The sequence below is a fragment of the Bufo gargarizans genome, chromosome 7 (assembly GCF_014858855.1).
Source record: "Bufo gargarizans isolate SCDJY-AF-19 chromosome 7, ASM1485885v1, whole genome shotgun sequence".
In the NCBI taxonomy this organism is placed as follows: domain Eukaryota; kingdom Metazoa; phylum Chordata; class Amphibia; order Anura; family Bufonidae; genus Bufo; species Bufo gargarizans.
This window is the reverse complement of record NC_058086.1, coordinates 24,455,478-24,472,722: the sequence shown is the minus strand read 5'-3', so window position 1 is coordinate 24,472,722 and position 17,245 is coordinate 24,455,478. Positions and strand designations below refer to the sequence as shown.

Here is a 17,245-nt window from a genome sequence, read left to right as displayed (position 1 = left end):
AATCTCGAGAATGGGGACCCTGTGCTCTTGGAGCCACTAAAAATGAAAGGAGCGACAGGTTGAGACTATGCACTGCCGCTCCACTCATCTCTATGGGAGTTCTGAAGATAGCCGAGTACAAGGCACCGCCGTTTCCGGAACTGCCATAGAGATGAATGGAGTGGTAGTTTGCATGTCTGACCTGCTCTGTTCATTCGGGGGACTCCAAGGAGAGTTCCAGAAATACCTAAGTGCTGTAATCGACTGTCAAAGACATGGAGCGGTGGGATAGTCAGTCTGCATGCTCCACCTGCCGCTCCGAGGCTCCCTGTTCTTGTGATCGGTGGGAGTTCCAGCGGTAGGACCCCCCACGATGTAATAGCTATCCCCAGTATAAGGGCTTGTTCGCACGACAGTGTGAAGCCCGTGCTATGGACTGCAATGCATGGGCACCATGCGTGGGGCAGCCGCATGGGGATCGCAGACCCATTCACTTGAATGGGTCCACAATCCGTCCATTCCGCAAAAAAGATAGAGCAAGTCCTATCTTTTTGCGAAGCAGAGGAACGAAACGGAACCCCAGAAAGCACTCCGTAGTGCTTCCGTAGTGTTTCAGTTCCGTGCTTCCGTTCCACACCGTTACGCATCTCCGGATTTGCGGACCCATTGAAGTGAATGGGTCCGCATCCATGATTCGGAATGCACACAGAACGGTGCCCGTGTATTGCGGATCCGCAAATGCGGTCCGCAATACGGCAACGGGCAGCACACGTTCGTGTCAATGAGCCCTAACTTTTAACAACCAGAATACCCCTTTAAATTATTGATTTGCAAAATTGCTTTATTTAGGTTTTGAGATGCGTTGGAGAAATACAAAGATGGTTGCAAAAGTAAACACACCCTCTATGTAAAATCTTAAAGAGACGACCATGTCAGACACTTAAATCCCTTTCTAGACCTGGTTAAGGCAAGTATATATAATAGAATTATGTTACCTTAGAAATAAATAATAGGAGTTGTTCTCCATCACAGTGTACGAGTGACAGTTGAAGTAGCCCAGTCCGGTGACATTAAGTCGGGAATCCAGCAGGAACCTCCAACATGCTCCCCCAGCCCTGGTCACACAGGAGCTCAATCTCTGCAGAATAGAATAGGTCCGAGTTGTACTGCCAGGGCAGGTAGTTGTAGACACTATAGCTATCCTGATGAAGAGCCAAGACCTTGGCAAAAACCACCGTCTCCACCAACTCCGCTCTGCAGGCTTCAGTCTGTGGTCTCCAATCTTGAGGCATCTGGCATCCTTTAAGGGCTCCAACCATGATGCCACCAACCACGATGAGCCCAAAGACCAGCATTTTATCTCCGACAGATGCCAAGAACAATGCTCTTCCTTCCTAAATCTCCTCTAAATAAATGTTGGCAAACTATCCAAGGACATTCGAGAGGAGCCAAGGACTCAAGTTTAAAGAAACGGTTCCAGATGTCAAGAGCGATGCCAAACGAATATCAAAACCTGAAGGAGTTCCTGAGATCAGTCAATGTCTTGTTTCACTGAAGGACTTTTCGAAGATGGGGAGATATCTTTCGTTTCGTGAGAAAGCGTCTAGCTTTGTCAACCGGCCAAACATGGACCGACCATAGGATGAAGAAAGTTCTTCTCCTCCAGGCTATATGGAATAAGTGTGCCAAGAGCTGTCTTTGTGCTCCAGGTCTCTGGCGTCCTTCCCTGGCTCCTTACTCCATCCCAATAAAGACAAGGACAGGGGGCACGAGAGGAGACACTTGTGGTTATGTTTGGAACACGTTCCAGGGTCTGTGTGATGCTGAGACTCTCCTTATGGCTAAAGTCTGTCGCTCATTAAAGTCCATTCAATCGACTGCAAATTCCTGGCCAAACAGGACAGATCAGTTTTCAGCCTCAGCCTGCTGTGTTTTGCAGCCTCCAGAATGTGGGTCGTCTGCAGAACCTTTCCTGAGGAATTACAGAAGCATCTCGAGAACTCTCCTCCTTGTTTGAGGACCCTATGGAGACAAAGAAATCTCCATTACACATCTTCCATGTTCCTTGAGATGGTCCTGACAGGCTGCAGACCTATTTAGGATTCAAGTGTAATAGGAGCCCCATCATCTACCCTCCCACTTTCGTCTATGAAACATGCATATTTTACTGATTATGGGGTAAAAAAAAATCTGTGCGAGTCTTTAAGAAGTTGCTTCAGGACAAGAGACTGTAAGCCATGGGAGCAGAAACTTAGGCAAGAAACGTCCAAATATTAACCATACCAATGCCAAAGGAAGGGGGGGCTTCCTCCTTGGCATAGATAAAGTAGAAATATGGGCAAACAGAAAAGATTAGTTCCCTTGTTTCAAGCAGTTTTACTGCAAATAACCTCTGAAATTCCACCAGCCCCCCCAGTCCTCTGATGATTTATGGTCACATAGTACTGTGTGGTAGACTGATCCTTTGTTTCATAGTTGTCCGAGTAAAAGAATGAAAATAACGGAAAAGTTTTGCAACTCTGTAATACGCTTTCTGATTCAATTCTTCAGCATCTTCAAAATCTCTGATTGCAGTCAGCGGATGGACTTCAGAAGCTATAGAATGCAACTGTATCCAGTCTAGACAATTCTCTGCAGGCTGGTACAATTCACTTGCACTGATGCACTGTAGCAAACTATCAGCACAGGAGATTTGTATTCTTAAAGGGAACCTGTCACCGGGATTTGGGGTATAGAGCTGAGGACATGGGTTGCTAGATGGCCGCTAGCACAGCCGCAATATCCAGTCCCCATAGCTCTGTGTGCTTTTATTGTGTAAAGAAAACGATTTGATACATATGCAAATGAACCTGAGATGAGTCCTGTATGTGAGATGACTCAGGGACAGGACTCATCTCAGGTTAATTTGCATATGTATTAAATCAGTTTTTTTACACAATAAAAGCACACAGAGCTATGGGGACTGGATATTGCGGATGTGCTAGCGGCCATCTAGCAACCCAAGTCCTCAGCTCTATACACAAACTCCCGGTTACAGGTTCCCTTTAAAGAGGATTGTCCAGACTGGATACATTGTTAGCAAATCCTTAGCCGTGAGGAACATTAAAGGGGTTGTTCATGTTTTCCAGCATTTTTCAACAGACCCCACAGCATGGCCGGACGCACAGCGGTAATCACACTTACCTGATCCCCGCCGCTGGGTCCTGACTCTACTTTTACTATTCGGGTCATGGATCTTCTGTGTCAACATCGACTGGCTGCAGCGGTCAAGTGTCCCCCATGTGGCATGTCTCTGGGTCACGTGCCACATGGGTGATATGTGACCACTCATTGGCTGCAGCGGTCATGCGGCCTGGTGTCAAACCGGATGTTGACGCAGGAAACTCAGGACCTGCAGAGCCGGCGGGACAGCGATGGAGATGGAAGCCATCAGCGGGGATCAGGTAAGTATGATTAAAAATGCTAGAAAGGTGAACAACCCCTTTAAGTCAGGATTACAATTCTAATTATAAACACAGATGCTCCAAATCACTGACAGCAAGCAGAGATCTTGAAAATGTTGAGGCATTGGAAGGCAAAGAATAGAAGAAAGTTGCAGAACTTTGACTTTTTCTCAGGGTTGTATGTATTAGGCCTCTTGCACACGGCAGTATTTTGCGGTTTGCAAAAAACGGATCCACAAAAAATACGGATGATGTCCGTGTGCATTACGGTCTTTGCGGAACGAAACAGCTGGCCCCTGATAGATCAGTATTATCCTTGTCCGTTATGCGGTAAATAATAGCACATGTTCTATATTTGAACGGAATGGAAAAACGGAAATACGGAAACAGAATGCATACAGAGTACATTCTTTTTTTTTGTGGAACGATTGAAATGAATGGTTCCGTGTACGGAACTAAAAAAACGGCCTGTATACGGAACACAAAAAACGTTTGTGTGAACGAGCCCTTAGGTGCATGTCCCATAAATAAGGCATTTCCCCCTTTTAAGTGGCTTGGTGCGTTTTCTTTTCAGAGTCAATGGGGATGCACTGACGCCCCCTAGATCCCTTTAGAGATGATCTCAGCTGCAGCACACTAGGGGTTAACATTAAGCTGCCTTTTCCAGATTTATAGCGATATTTTATTTCCTATAGGAAAGCACTAATGTTTTCGTTGTTTATCACAAACTGGGGGTGACCTCATGTGGTCATGTGCATGATGGGGTCTGTCACACCAGATTTTGGTTTGGAGCCCAGGGCCTTGAAGTTACAACTCAAGGGGGCACTCTGTCTGTTTAGGGCAGGCACGCTCAACCTGCGGCCCTCCAGCTGTTGTAAAACTACAACTCCCACAATGCCCTGCTGTAGGCTGTACGGGCATGCTGGGAGTTGTAGTTTTGTAACAGCTGGAGGGCCGCAGGTTGAGCATGCCTGGTTCAGGGGAACACAGATTGAGGTTGTGATGGATGCACAGTAGTTGTCATGGGGGCAGGAGAACAAACAGAGGCCGTGTGGATGTCAGTTTAAAGCTATCCCCTATCCACAGGTGTCTGATCTTGGGGTTCTACCACTGAGCCCCCACCAATCACACTAACGGGGTCCGGAGTGGCAGTCAAACATGGGCCCTGCTGCTCCATTCATCTCCATGAGATTGCCGGTAATGGCGGAGTGCTGTTTTCGGCTATTTCCAGCAGTGGGCAGGACCCCTGTTCTCATGATTGGGGGTCGGACCCCCTCCAATCAGACATTTATTTGGAAAGGGGATAAGTTTATATCTTGCAACAATCCCTTTAGGCATACATTAATGCCCCGTGATAATAGCAACTGATCCGGGGATGGGGGCATCGGTAGGACCCCCATAGATTCTGCAATAGACAAATTGCTCCCGTTTGTAAAGAGAATAGTGGATAATTATTGGGAAAATACCGAAAATGCAACCCCCCTTGTTCACACGTCAGTGAATCACGGACATGCGCTGTCCATGTTCTCCGTGGGACATCCCATGTGCCTATTGATTCTAATGTGTTTAACCACTGACCGTGGATCAGTGAAAAAACCACAGAGACATGCACTACTTTGGTCCCTGATGCAGAGCAAAAACGCCCATTGAAGTCTATGGGGCACATTTATCAAACTCTGCAGTTTTTAGGGGAAAAATCAAACTGGCGCATTTTCTTCGTCTGTAATTTTTTTCTAAGTATTTATTAAAAGTCGCACAGCACTTCATGAATTAGACAAGGAGTATTGTTATACCTCTGGTGGTTCTTTTCATTTCGACAGGGTTCATATTCACTTAGACTGGTCTACTTTATTTGCGCAGGAAAAAAAAAGTTGCATCTGTGCGGAGAAAAAAGTTGCACGTCTCCCGGAAAGTGCGACTTTTAATGTAAAAAAGGTTGCACTTCACCACTCAAAACTGACAATGAAAGGTACGGTGGCCCCGGGGTGGAGTAGAAAAAATAGTTTTTGTGACAAATTCAGGCATAAAAAAAAAGACGGACCTGCATAAATGGATCAGTAAAAAGTTGCAAAAGTTAGAAAACTTCGGAGTTAGGGCTTTTGCACAAGACCGTATGTATTTTGCAGTCCACAAAAAACGCATTTGCAAAAAATATGGATGACTTCCGTGTGCATTGCGTATTTTGCGGAACGGAGCAGCCGGCCCCTAATAGAACAGTCCTATCCTTTTCCGTAATGCGGACAATAATAGGACATGTTCTATTTTTTTGCAGGAATGGACATACGGATATGGAATGCACACGGAGTAACTTCCGTTTTTTTTTTTTTGCAGACCCATTGAAATAAATGGTTCCGCATACGGTCCGCAAAAAAAAATTGGAACGGACACGGAAAGAAAATACGTTCATGTGCATGAGCCCTTAACGTCAAAATAGTCGAACGAGGCACAAAATCCTTAAAAACTGGCGCAATTTCAGTAATAAATGCGACTAAGAAATAAGACTGTCTAAAACAGCATTTGTACACCTAAACAAAGACGCAAACACTATAGTAAATGTGCCCCTATAAAAGTCTGTGAAAAAACAGACACAATACAGATGGCATCCGTGTTCTGTCAGCGTTTTACAGAGCATTGGCAGGAGACGCTCCGGAAATTAATCTGCAGCCTAGCAATGTATATGGAATATGGATGAGACACGGAGGGCAAAAAAAGTGTCGCGGACCAAATACGAATTCTTCACTGGCATCTTTGTCAAATAGAAATGGACGCGAATGAGGCCTAATAGAAGGAGCTACCACTGATACAATGTAGCAATTATAACATAAATAAACCAGTGCAGTAACAAAGTATCTTCCTAATGTTTGAGTCATAGGACTCTGTGGGCAGTATCAGGGGAGTTACCTGGATAGCAGGCAGAGAAGAGACAGGAGAAGCCACAAGGAGCTGGCACAGACCTTAGAAGTGTCTTGATGCCTGCAGATCCTCTTCTGAGTGCACATCAACCTCCTCTTCCTCCTATGCAAACATTTGTGGCTCTGGTCTGGTATTTTTTTTATATTTTTTTTATTGCTGCCTTTGTCCTCTTTGTTATTCATAAAGCAGATCCATGGACTTGCAATAGCAAACTTGAAATTCTCTCACCCCAGGGCAATGTGTAAGAATGCAATGTGGAATGTCATAGGGCGAGGTGCAGTTATGGCTATGGCCACTAGATGGGGCTCTTTACACACACAGAATAGCAAGGAGTATGTGTTGCCTTAGGGCTAGTTCACACTTCAGTGATTTGGTCAGTGATTTCCATCAGTGATTCTGAGCCAAAACCAGGAGCGGAGCCTACAATGAGAGGAGGTAGAATGGAAAGATTGGCACCTGTTCTGTGTTTTTGACCTGCAACTGGTTTTGGCTCGCAGTCACTGATGGAAATCACTAACCAAACCACTGAAGTGTAACTAGGCCTTAGGCTACATGCACATGAACGTTGTTTGTTTCTGTTGCGTCTTTTTTTTTTTTTGCAGATGGAGAATAAATGACCTCTGATGACAGGTCTCTAGATGTGGCCCTTGCAAGATGCAAGCCCGAAGATATGATGTGTGAACCCTAGGGTTATTTGGATAAATCTGTGTTTGGGAAAGCGGGATGACAAGCAATATGACTGCTAGTACAGCTCCCATAAGTCCCGTCACCCAGCTTTCCCAGGCTCCTGAATAGCACATCTTTGCAGATACGCAGAGTGTCCAGAATGGGGCATGCGGCTCTGCATAATGGCTCACGACCGTGTCATAATGGCTCACGACCGTGTCATAATGGCTCACGACTGTTGGATGTCTTGCGGTCCGCACAACATGGATACCGTCCGTGTGCATCCCGCATTTTGAGGAATGGAACTGCCACCCAACGGTCCCATCTTTGTCTGTAAAGCGGACAATAATAGGACATGTTCTCCTTTTTTGCTGCCATGCGGACATATGGACACAGGATGCACACAGAGTCATTTCCGTTTTTTTTTTTTGTGGCCCCATTAAAGTGAATGGTTCCACATACAGGCCTCAAAAAAACATAATAGGCATATTTACCATTCAGACTTCTAGGAAAGCCGGTGGGGCTGTAATGGTGGATACAAGATGTGTGGAGGCAGATTTATGGGCCGGCAGGCCTGGGCGCAGCTGACAGGTGCAGAGATCGCTGCGAGTATAAAACTACCAGGAGGATAGGAGTAAAGACATAAGCCCTGAAGGTAAGGGGCCTGGAAGAAAGTCCCAACATGTCCGCCCAGCCGTACTAACAACCCCCGAGACCCAGAGGTAACCGCCATGACAGAGTGGGAAACCGCACAAACTATATACCGGTATAGTGCACTGTAGAGACAAAGTAGTGGGTCTTGAGTAAAACCATGATTTTTTATTTTTATTTCAAATATTTTCCAAAAAAGTCCCAAAATGGCACAAAGCAGGACATCTCCTCACACCAGTCAACGCGTTTCGGACTGCCCTCAGAGAGGTGCAAACGTCACATGATCCACTAATTATAGGGGAGTAAGGCGTTGGGTGGCAGCTAAAGGTGAGATAAGGGTATTAACCCTTGCAAATCCAGTAGAAAATCTAGAAAAACAAGAAAGTATGGTTGTAAACACAGTGTTAAGTCTGAATAACATAAGCCGGTGCCGGTATGCTGATACAAAGATGTGTGACTGCAGATAGACTGGTCAGAACTTCAAATACATCGGCATGTTATCTCGGAGCCTGTTCAGACCTGTTCAGACCACGTGAGTGGAGGCTTTGCAGAGTATCAGCTTTAGGCCCCTCGCAGCAGACCAGCGTTCCTCCCGCAGCGAGTCCGCAGCGCAGCTCCCAGCGATGACGGGGGTCACATAGCATTATATTGATTTATGATGCTATGTAACCCTTACAGTTCTGGAGTGTATTGGATAACACTAGCAGCATTATGTAAGTGTTATCCAATACATTCCAGAAGGAATAAATCAATATAATGCTATGTGACCCCCGTCAGCGCTGGGAGGTCAGGACGGGAGCTGCGTTGCGGATTCGCTGCGGGAGGAACGCTGGTCTGCAAGGGGCCCTATAGCCTGAATCTTAGAGCCTGTTCAGACCATATAGGTCTTGGATTTATCACCTGAATAACATAAAATGGTTTGCTGATAAGAATAATAAAATAAATGTGTATGACTGCAGGCAGAATGCTACACCTGTATAACATGAACTGACATGCGAATGATGATCAGCAAAACTACATCACATCTTGGCGCCTGTTCAGACCATAGTGGGTGTCGGTTTTGTAGCCATGAATAACATAAGCTAGTATGCTGATAAAAGCAATAAAACTGTATAACTGCAGGCAGAATGCTATACCTACGCTACATGAACTGACATGCTGACGATGATCGCTAAAAACACATCACATCTTGTATATACAGTTTATAGGATGAAAAAGTTTGGGTTTTATGGCCCCATCCAAGTCCCTCCTCGAGTGACGGTCTAATGGAAGCGGATAGAGGAGGTGCAGCACTTCTTAAGGCCTCATGCACAATTTGCGGAACGGCACGGACAGCCATTAATATAACTGCCTATTCTTGTCCGCAAAACGCGGACAAGAATAGGACAGGTTATATTTTTTTTGCGGACCACGGAACGGAGCAACGGATGTGGACAGCACACGGCCCCATTGAAGTGAATGGGTACGCATCCGAGCCGCCAAAACTGCGGCTCGGATGCGCACCAAAACAACGGCCGTGTGCAGTGAGACCTAAGTCTCACTCACTTGAATTGTACAGCGGCGACACAACCTTCCTGTGCATGGAGCGGTGCACACAGAGCCCGGGCAGAGGTGCATGGAGCCCATTGTGGCACTGTATTAAGGGCTCATGCACACATACTTATTTTCTTTCCGTGTCCATTCAGTTTTTTTGCGGACTGTATGCGGAACCATTCACTTTAATGGGTCCGGAAAAGTTACCCCGTGTTCATTCCGTTTCCATATGTCCGTATTTCCATTCTGCAAAAAAATAGAGCATGTTCTATTATTGTCCGCATTACGGACAAGGATGGGCACTGTTGTATTAGGGGCCAGATGTTCCGTTCCTGCAAAATATGGAACGAGCCCTGTCTGTAGGCGCTGTGTGTGTGGTGCTGAATGGCTCCTAAGTACGGTGCACTGTTGTATACATAAGAAATAGGAGTCACAGTGGAGGTACAGTATATGAAGACAGAGACATATAAGGTACAGTAGGGCTCCATGGGCATCTGTAGGTGCAGTATTACGGCTAGTAGTGTGAATGTAGTTGTATTATGGTTGCACTATCGTACGACAAACGCAGATCTGTAGCATATACATGCGGTCAATCAAAGACGACATGCCAATTCTGCTGACAGGTCTACGGATTGTAAATAATTCTATTTCCTATCCTATAACAATTCTGGATGGTCTTAGAATTCAGTGTCTGTTCTGTTCCTCTGTTATTCCTCCTAGAAAAGCATGCATAGATTCAGATCTGAGTGTTACCAGTTAAGGGCGTGTCCCTGTACACTCTGACACGCTCCAATCAATGCCGATAGTTCCAGACTGTGTAGGGACACATCTTTTTGACAAGGGAAATAAGCAACACACAGATGTCAGTGTATGCATACATTTCTAGGAGGATTAACAGAGCAATGGCCCAGTGCAGAGCTCTGAGAAGAGATGCTCCAGAATTGCTGTTTCAAGGGCTTTCGTTTTGAGGATTTACTAAAACCAACATGTCAGGAGAGCGGACGGGTCCTCGGTAAAGCCTCTGTTGGCTGTTCCTTCAGATTTGCTATTTTTGCCATCAAAATGGCAGAATCTGAACCCCATGATGAGTCGGAGGGGTCTGTCGGGTTATATTGAGATAGGACGTGTGTTATGAGCAGACACCTATGTGAACAGAGCACAAAATAACCCTCAAAGGCTGAGTGACAGGTTTAGAATTTATTGATATAAATATGGACATAAAACATCATATAATCAGAACAATTCTAGTGTAAAACGATATATTACAGGCGATCACCCATTACAGTGTTTATACGTGGACGCCCCCCAGTCCAGGATCATACAGGAGCAACTCTGCGATTTATAAGGAAATGTTGTTTGCTTTGGGGCTCATGCACATGACCAGTGGTTTTGGTCCCCATCCGATCGCATGTTTTGCAGACCCTGTCACTTCAATGGAGCTGCAAAAGATGCGGAAAGCACACCGTACGCTATCCGCATCCGTATATGGAAAAAAATACAACATGTCCTATTCTCTTCCGTATTACGGACAAGGACAGGACAGTTCTATAGAGGACAGTCTTTCCATTCCACAAAATGCAGAACGCACATGGCCAGTATCTGTGTTTCGCGAATCCGTGTGCACGAGCCCTTACTCTGACCATCCAATAATCCAAAATATTTGCTAACCTGCTTAAAACCCTTATTTCCTATACACACAAAAATGCTTATTTCTGTGAGAGGCGCCATTATCTGTAGAGGTCAATAGATCTAGATGATGAATATAGCAAACATCCTAACTATAAAATAATAATATAATAATAATAATAATAATGTGAAAAACACAAACATAGAAAAACTAAAATTAAGTGAAATTAGTTCAAACGGGGTCATTGAAATAAAATCCATGCTCTCTGGCGGACCACTCACCCGAACCAACTAAGCGCATTCTACAAAGGCCGACCACATTCATTGCTAAGGGAGTTGCAGAGATAGGTGAGCGCTGGCTATCTCCAGGACTTCCATAGAAATGAATGGAGTGGCCAAACGCATGCGCAACCGGCCACTCCGTTCATTTCTGGGGGGCTACAGGGAGTACGGGGCCCCCCCCTTTTCGCCATCAGCAACCAGTGAGGTTGCAGCGATCACTTTCCAAAGGACCTCTAAAAAAAAAAATGAGAGGTGGCATCTGATTGGTTAACAAGGAGCAATCAGTGGTTCTGAATCACATAGGAAAAAGGAAAGGCGAACTCTGATTGGTTGCTGTCGCCAAGTGATGCTGCCGATGTTGACCAATCAAATGACATCTTTAATTTTTCAAGTTCAGTTGGACAAATGAAAGCAGTTACCTGATTGGATGCCTTAGGCACCTCCTCCACCAGTTTTTCTAAGTAAGTCCCAAAGGATCTACTCCCATAAAGTCCTATCAGAAATAATTACAAACAATACAAAAATAGAATATTTCTTAAGATCTGTCCTTATATGAGATCTAGATTAAATTACGTAAAAGTCACATGAACAATGTCGACACTGTTTGCTTTTCCTTAAAGGAACTGTCTTTTTTTTTGGTTACAAAGGTCCTCTAAAAGTTCACTGATCTCAGGGTGCCTGGCTTCTAAGACCCTCAGAGATCAGCTGTAAACTGAAGGGGGGACTTTGCACTCACTTTGCTTCCAAACTTTTGCATACATTGGTGGACCTGCCATTTACGAGTCTGGCAGAGCTGTGTGGCTCCCCCTATAGTCCTTCAGAAAAGTCACGAGCATGAGATTCTTCCTAAACGTCATTACTTCATGCATATCTTATAGCTGGATGTCCATAGAATGACAATATAACAGTTAACAATAGGCGTAAGTAATCTTCAAGGACTTGCGTTTTTGGTTCTCAGATGGGTTCGTTGACCATGACTCTCACGACCTTGGCCGGTTCTTCAAATCATTGAGCGCCTCTAGAAACTCTTGGCTGTAACTGTAGCTATCGGCACCACTGAGCCGGCGAAGCATTGGTGGAAGAGACCCATCGTCATCAAGGAAGACCAGCATCCCATTGTGGGTGATGGGTGGGAAGTACAACTCTCTTTGCCAAGGAAGACTACAAAGAGCCGACAAGCCCAAATGGTCTTTTTGAGGAGTTGGTGGGTCATAGACCATCGAAACTGAAAGTCTTTTCTTTAAGATCGGCTTGGGCAATCTGTTTATGGACTCATCTGGGGCGGATAGACGTCTTCTGTTCACCACCAACTGTTGGGAGGGTGGGAAGGAGACCTTTGCCTTTCTTGGGGTGGAGGAACTAATGGTTGGCAGAAGAGGAACTCTGGAAACATTGTTTTTTTCAGAATCTTCGGCCATCCTTGGAGTTTTTTCAGAATTTAACAGCACTCTTGACGCAGTTTTGGAGGTCATCTTGGCATTTGGCTTCTGCTGGACAGATATTGTACCTTTGTCCAGTTGATGGAGCAGGCTGGTTGGTTGTTTGGACACAAATCCTGAAAACTTCCTCCCAGACTTGGCAAAGAGGGATGTAGAAGTTTCAGTCCGCCGGTCATTAACCATATCTACCTTAGTTGTGTCTTGCTTTTTCAGTCTTGTCACAAGAGTATCTGCAGGAATGATCCAATCCCCGCTGTCCTGCCCTTAAATACTTTGTGTAAACTGGAGTCATAAGTCTAGAGGGGTAGGTATTTGGAACAGGTACAAAGAGATAATCAGTACCTTTCAAAATGACTAATTGAACCTACTATAAATAACTCAGTCATGCTTGAAGACAATGGCCAGTGTGATCTCCCGTTTATTCTCTTCACATGATCTACTTGACCCCGAGGGCAGAAAACAAATATCTTCCCTCAACCAATACCTTATACCAGAATGTTCTGCTGAAGATTACATTCGCCCCCATATTTGCTCGAGGTACAGACAGATAAGATTATTGACATAACTTCCTGCTGCCCTGTGATATGTGCTCTCGGTTTATATTTGCGTGCTAACTCGTAGAAGCAAGTGACAATGATATAAGTGACATCCACATTATGTTTCTGGATTTACAAATACAAAAATGCAACAATAAAAGATTAACTAGTCTGTCGTCAACACCAACTCCTGTAACTGCTTAAAAAAAAAGGAGGGGGGGGGGTGTACATTTTGCAATGAGCATTTATATTGCTCTGATGCAACTAAAATAAAATAAAATGAAGCAAGTTTGCATATAGTTTTGTGTGTGTGTATGGCTTTCATACAGGTTTATGTGTCTCTGTGGTTACAGACAAACAAACCGTGTTGGTCTGATCTTACAATCTCAGGACTGCGCACATGGAGGCTGCACAGATTCCTAGTATTGTGTCCACAGCCTCCATGCCCCGCTGTACTGAGTCTGTCAGGCACTATATATAGCTGATTGTTTGGGAGTGCTAAGGTCACCATCCTGACCCCAAAACTGCGGGTGGTAGGAAGCTAAAACTGCCCCTAGGCTCTTCACCAGAGGATGGACTTTCCTGCTAGGGACCGAGGTTACGTCTGCTGAGTTGGTTACAGAAAACTGGCGCGAGCACACTAGTGGCAGACCTTCCAGAATGACCAGAGGTTGGAAAATAAGTCAGCAAGCAGGGTCAAAACTAGGAGAGACTGACACGGTCAATGAAGTACATGAGAGGTTAATCCAGAGACAGACCAAGGTCAGTCAAGAAGGGTCGATATAAACAGCAGCCACAGGGTAAATCCAAAAACAAGCCAGTACTCAATTCACCAGAAAATTCAATAGGAAGTTGCACAACCTAGAGCTCTCATACAATCGAAATCATGGGCAAGTCAATCAGAAATAAGCTGTCTTAACCCTCTACCGCTCTGGGATTGGACATAGTCTCCTAGCCACACTGAACGGTCGACCAACTGGGTCGGCATGGCACAAGCAATGCATAGTGATTTGGCTGGAAGAATTCCTGACAGAGATAATAATTTCTTCTCGGGCAGAAGAGCTCTGCACATACAGAGTCCGATGGAGTATGCCATACCGAGATACAGTGAGGTCTTACAGATTTGTATGGATGCTATGGGGTAGTCCCTGAGCTGCCTGCTGCTGACACCCTCCAATGCCCAGCAGATGTCCAGTACCTCTCTGCACAGCTCAGCGGCCACAGTCCACGGCTGAGAAGGAGAAACATGAGAGCACACCACCTAAGCCTAATACAGACCCAAATGCAGGCCCCTGAACTACCAACCCCAGATCAAACCCCTAAATATTTACAGACTCCAAATCAGACCCCCTAAACCAATACACAACCCAGACCAGACCCCAACACTAATATAGACCCAAGACCAGACTCCCTAAACTAATACAGACCCCCAGACTCTTAAATACATACAGACCCCAGGTCTCTTGATGGTCTTCTAGGAGTTGTGTGTAGCCTTTAGGTTCATCAATACCCTGCGCCTCCACTTCTGGGGGAACCAGGCCTAGACTTGGGAGGATGCTTGGGTGGCAGCATAGGTACACACCTTGATACTGATGGGATGTCTAACCTTTTGGTGAAGGGTGTCCACTTGTCCTTGCCCCTTTTCGGGCCTTCTGTCTCAGAGGGCTCTGGAGAGACCCAGCAGGATAACTTCATTTGGCCCAGCTTCAGTCTTGTTGGCGATTTTTGTTACTCACATGTTCAGGTTCCAGCGCCGCCACTTCAAGGATGTCCCTGCTCCTGGCCATGCATTTCTTAGGCAACTTGCAGCATCCATCTCTCCTGTTCCTGTCACTGCTGCCGGATGTTCTACATTGGGTTTGTAGTTGGCGGATAACCAGCATCGTCTGTCTCCTGTCCATTCCGGAAGCCCAGTCCGGGCTCTTCTTCTCATTAGTATTGGGTTGCCAAAGCTCCTGGTATCCAAAGTTGAAATCATCAGCGACCTATTTGAACCTCGTTCCTGTCTCTGGACGCTGCCCGGTGATAAAGTATTATCCTAGCAGGTTGTGGACCTTGGATTTTCTTCTGCCATAACTCTTGTATTACCACATGGACTTCTGCCTTGCACTTGTACTTCTGCCTCTCTTGTCCCTGATACCTCTGCTGACCTCCTGTTGTTGACTCCTGCCTATTTCTGACTATTTTTTCCATACTGCTACACTACCACCATAGGGCCCCATAGCAAAATATAGTATGGGCTTACTATGCACCTAGATTCCCAGTGTATGCGTGTCAATTACTTGCAGGCAATGCAGAACATATGCAATGCCCCAGATCTCTGACGAATTTACGTTTTTCTTTTTTTCATCAAGTGGAAATTTTAAATACAAATTGCAACAAAAAAAAAAGTTGCCTTTGACCTGAACCGCTTTATCCGACTTTTATGGCAGAAAAAGTGGAACAGGTGCTTCAAATATATTGCGCTCATTCTGAACACCATATTTCTCAATCTATTTAGGTCAGAAAACTGGCAAAAATAAATTGAGAAATCTCCTGCTTCTCTTCTATTATAAAGCTGTCTGCCTGCAGCCACCACTAGGGGGAGCTCACTGAACTGGAATGAATACAACCACCATGGAAGCTTTAATAATCTCTTTGCATTGAGCTCCCCCTAGTGGCGGCTGTCTGAAAATGCAGCGTTTTCAATGTGGGGAAGAAAATAGTCTCTGTCCCACGGGTGTCCCGGATTTGCTCTGGATGCGTCGCGTGTGCATTGCGGGGAAACTCGCGCGAGTGCGCACGCAATTTCAGTCAGTTTTGCATTGCGTTGTTCCGTTTTTATTGCGTGGGTGCAATGTGTTTTGCACGCGCGTCATAAAAAACTGAATGCGGTACCCAGACCTGAACCCGGACTTCTTCACTGAAGTTCGGGTTTGGTGTTATGTAGATTTTATTATTTCACCTTATAACATGGTTATAAGGGAAAATAATAGCATTCTGAATACAGACTGCATAGTACAATAGTGCTGGAGGGGTTAAAAAAAGAAATAAATTAACTCACCTTATCCAATTGATCGCGCAGCCACCATCCTCTTCTTTCAGGACCTGTAAAAGGACAAAAGTACCTTTGATAAAGTAATCGCGCTCCCCACGTGTTGAGCGCGGTGACGTCAGCGCAGGTCCTGCTGAATGAAGATAGAAATCTTCTATCTTCATTCAGCAGGACCTGCGCTGACGTCACCGCGCTCACCACGTGGGGAGCGCGATTACTTTATCAAAGGTCCTTTTGCAGGTCCTAAAAGAAGAAGCAAGAAGACGATGCCTGCTGCGCGGACAAGAGGATGAGTTCATTTATTTATTTTTTAACCCCTCAATCCACATTTTTGACTACTTTCACACTTGCGGCAGGACGGATCCGACAGGCTGTTCACCATGTCGGATCCGTCCTGCGGCTATTTCGCCGTGCCGCCGGACCGCGCTCCGTCCCCATTGACTATAATGGGGACGGGGGCGGAGCTCCGGCGCAGCACGGCAGGTGCACTGGCGAAAGCCGCAGGACTAAAAAGCCTGACAGTAGTAATTTTAGTCCGGCGGCCTTATAGTCAATGGGGACAGAGCGGCGGTCCGGCGGCACGGCGAAATAGCCGCAGGATGGATCCGACATGGTGAACAGCCTGTCGGATCCGTCCTGCCGCAAGTGTGAAAGTAGCCTTACTTAGCATTCTGTATTAAGAATGCTATTATTTTCCCTTATAACCATGTTATAAGGGAAAATAATACAGTGAATTTACTTTATTGGGGTTCGGGGTTGCATATCCCGATCGTCTCCTAGCAACCATGCGTGAAAATCGCACCGCATCCGCACTTGCTTGCGGATGCTTGCGATTTTCACGCATCCCCATTCATTTCTATGGGGCCTGCGTTGCGTGAAAAACTCTGAATATAGAACATGCTGCGATTTTCACGCAACGCACAAGTGATGCGTGAAAATCACCGCTCATCTGAACAGCCCCATTGAAGTGAACGGGTCGGGATTCAGTGCATTGCACCCGCGTGGAATTCTCGCCCGTGTGTGAAAGCGCCTTAAGGGTTAAAAGGTAAAAACCACAGGATCCCTCAGGCCTATTTCCCTTTTTATTGCCCCTTGGTCATCTGTCTCTTGGTAACTACCCCCCCCGCCCGACTCCAATCCTAT

At 45.7% G+C, this 17,245-nt stretch overlaps 1 pseudogene; it reads right to left on the bottom strand.

Annotated features, from left to right (window-relative positions):
* The window catches only part of LOC122943741, a 30,856-nt pseudogene extending 28,802 nt beyond the window's left edge, over positions 1 to 2,054 (bottom strand).
* Between the last annotated feature and the right edge of the window lie 15,191 nt (positions 2,055 to 17,245).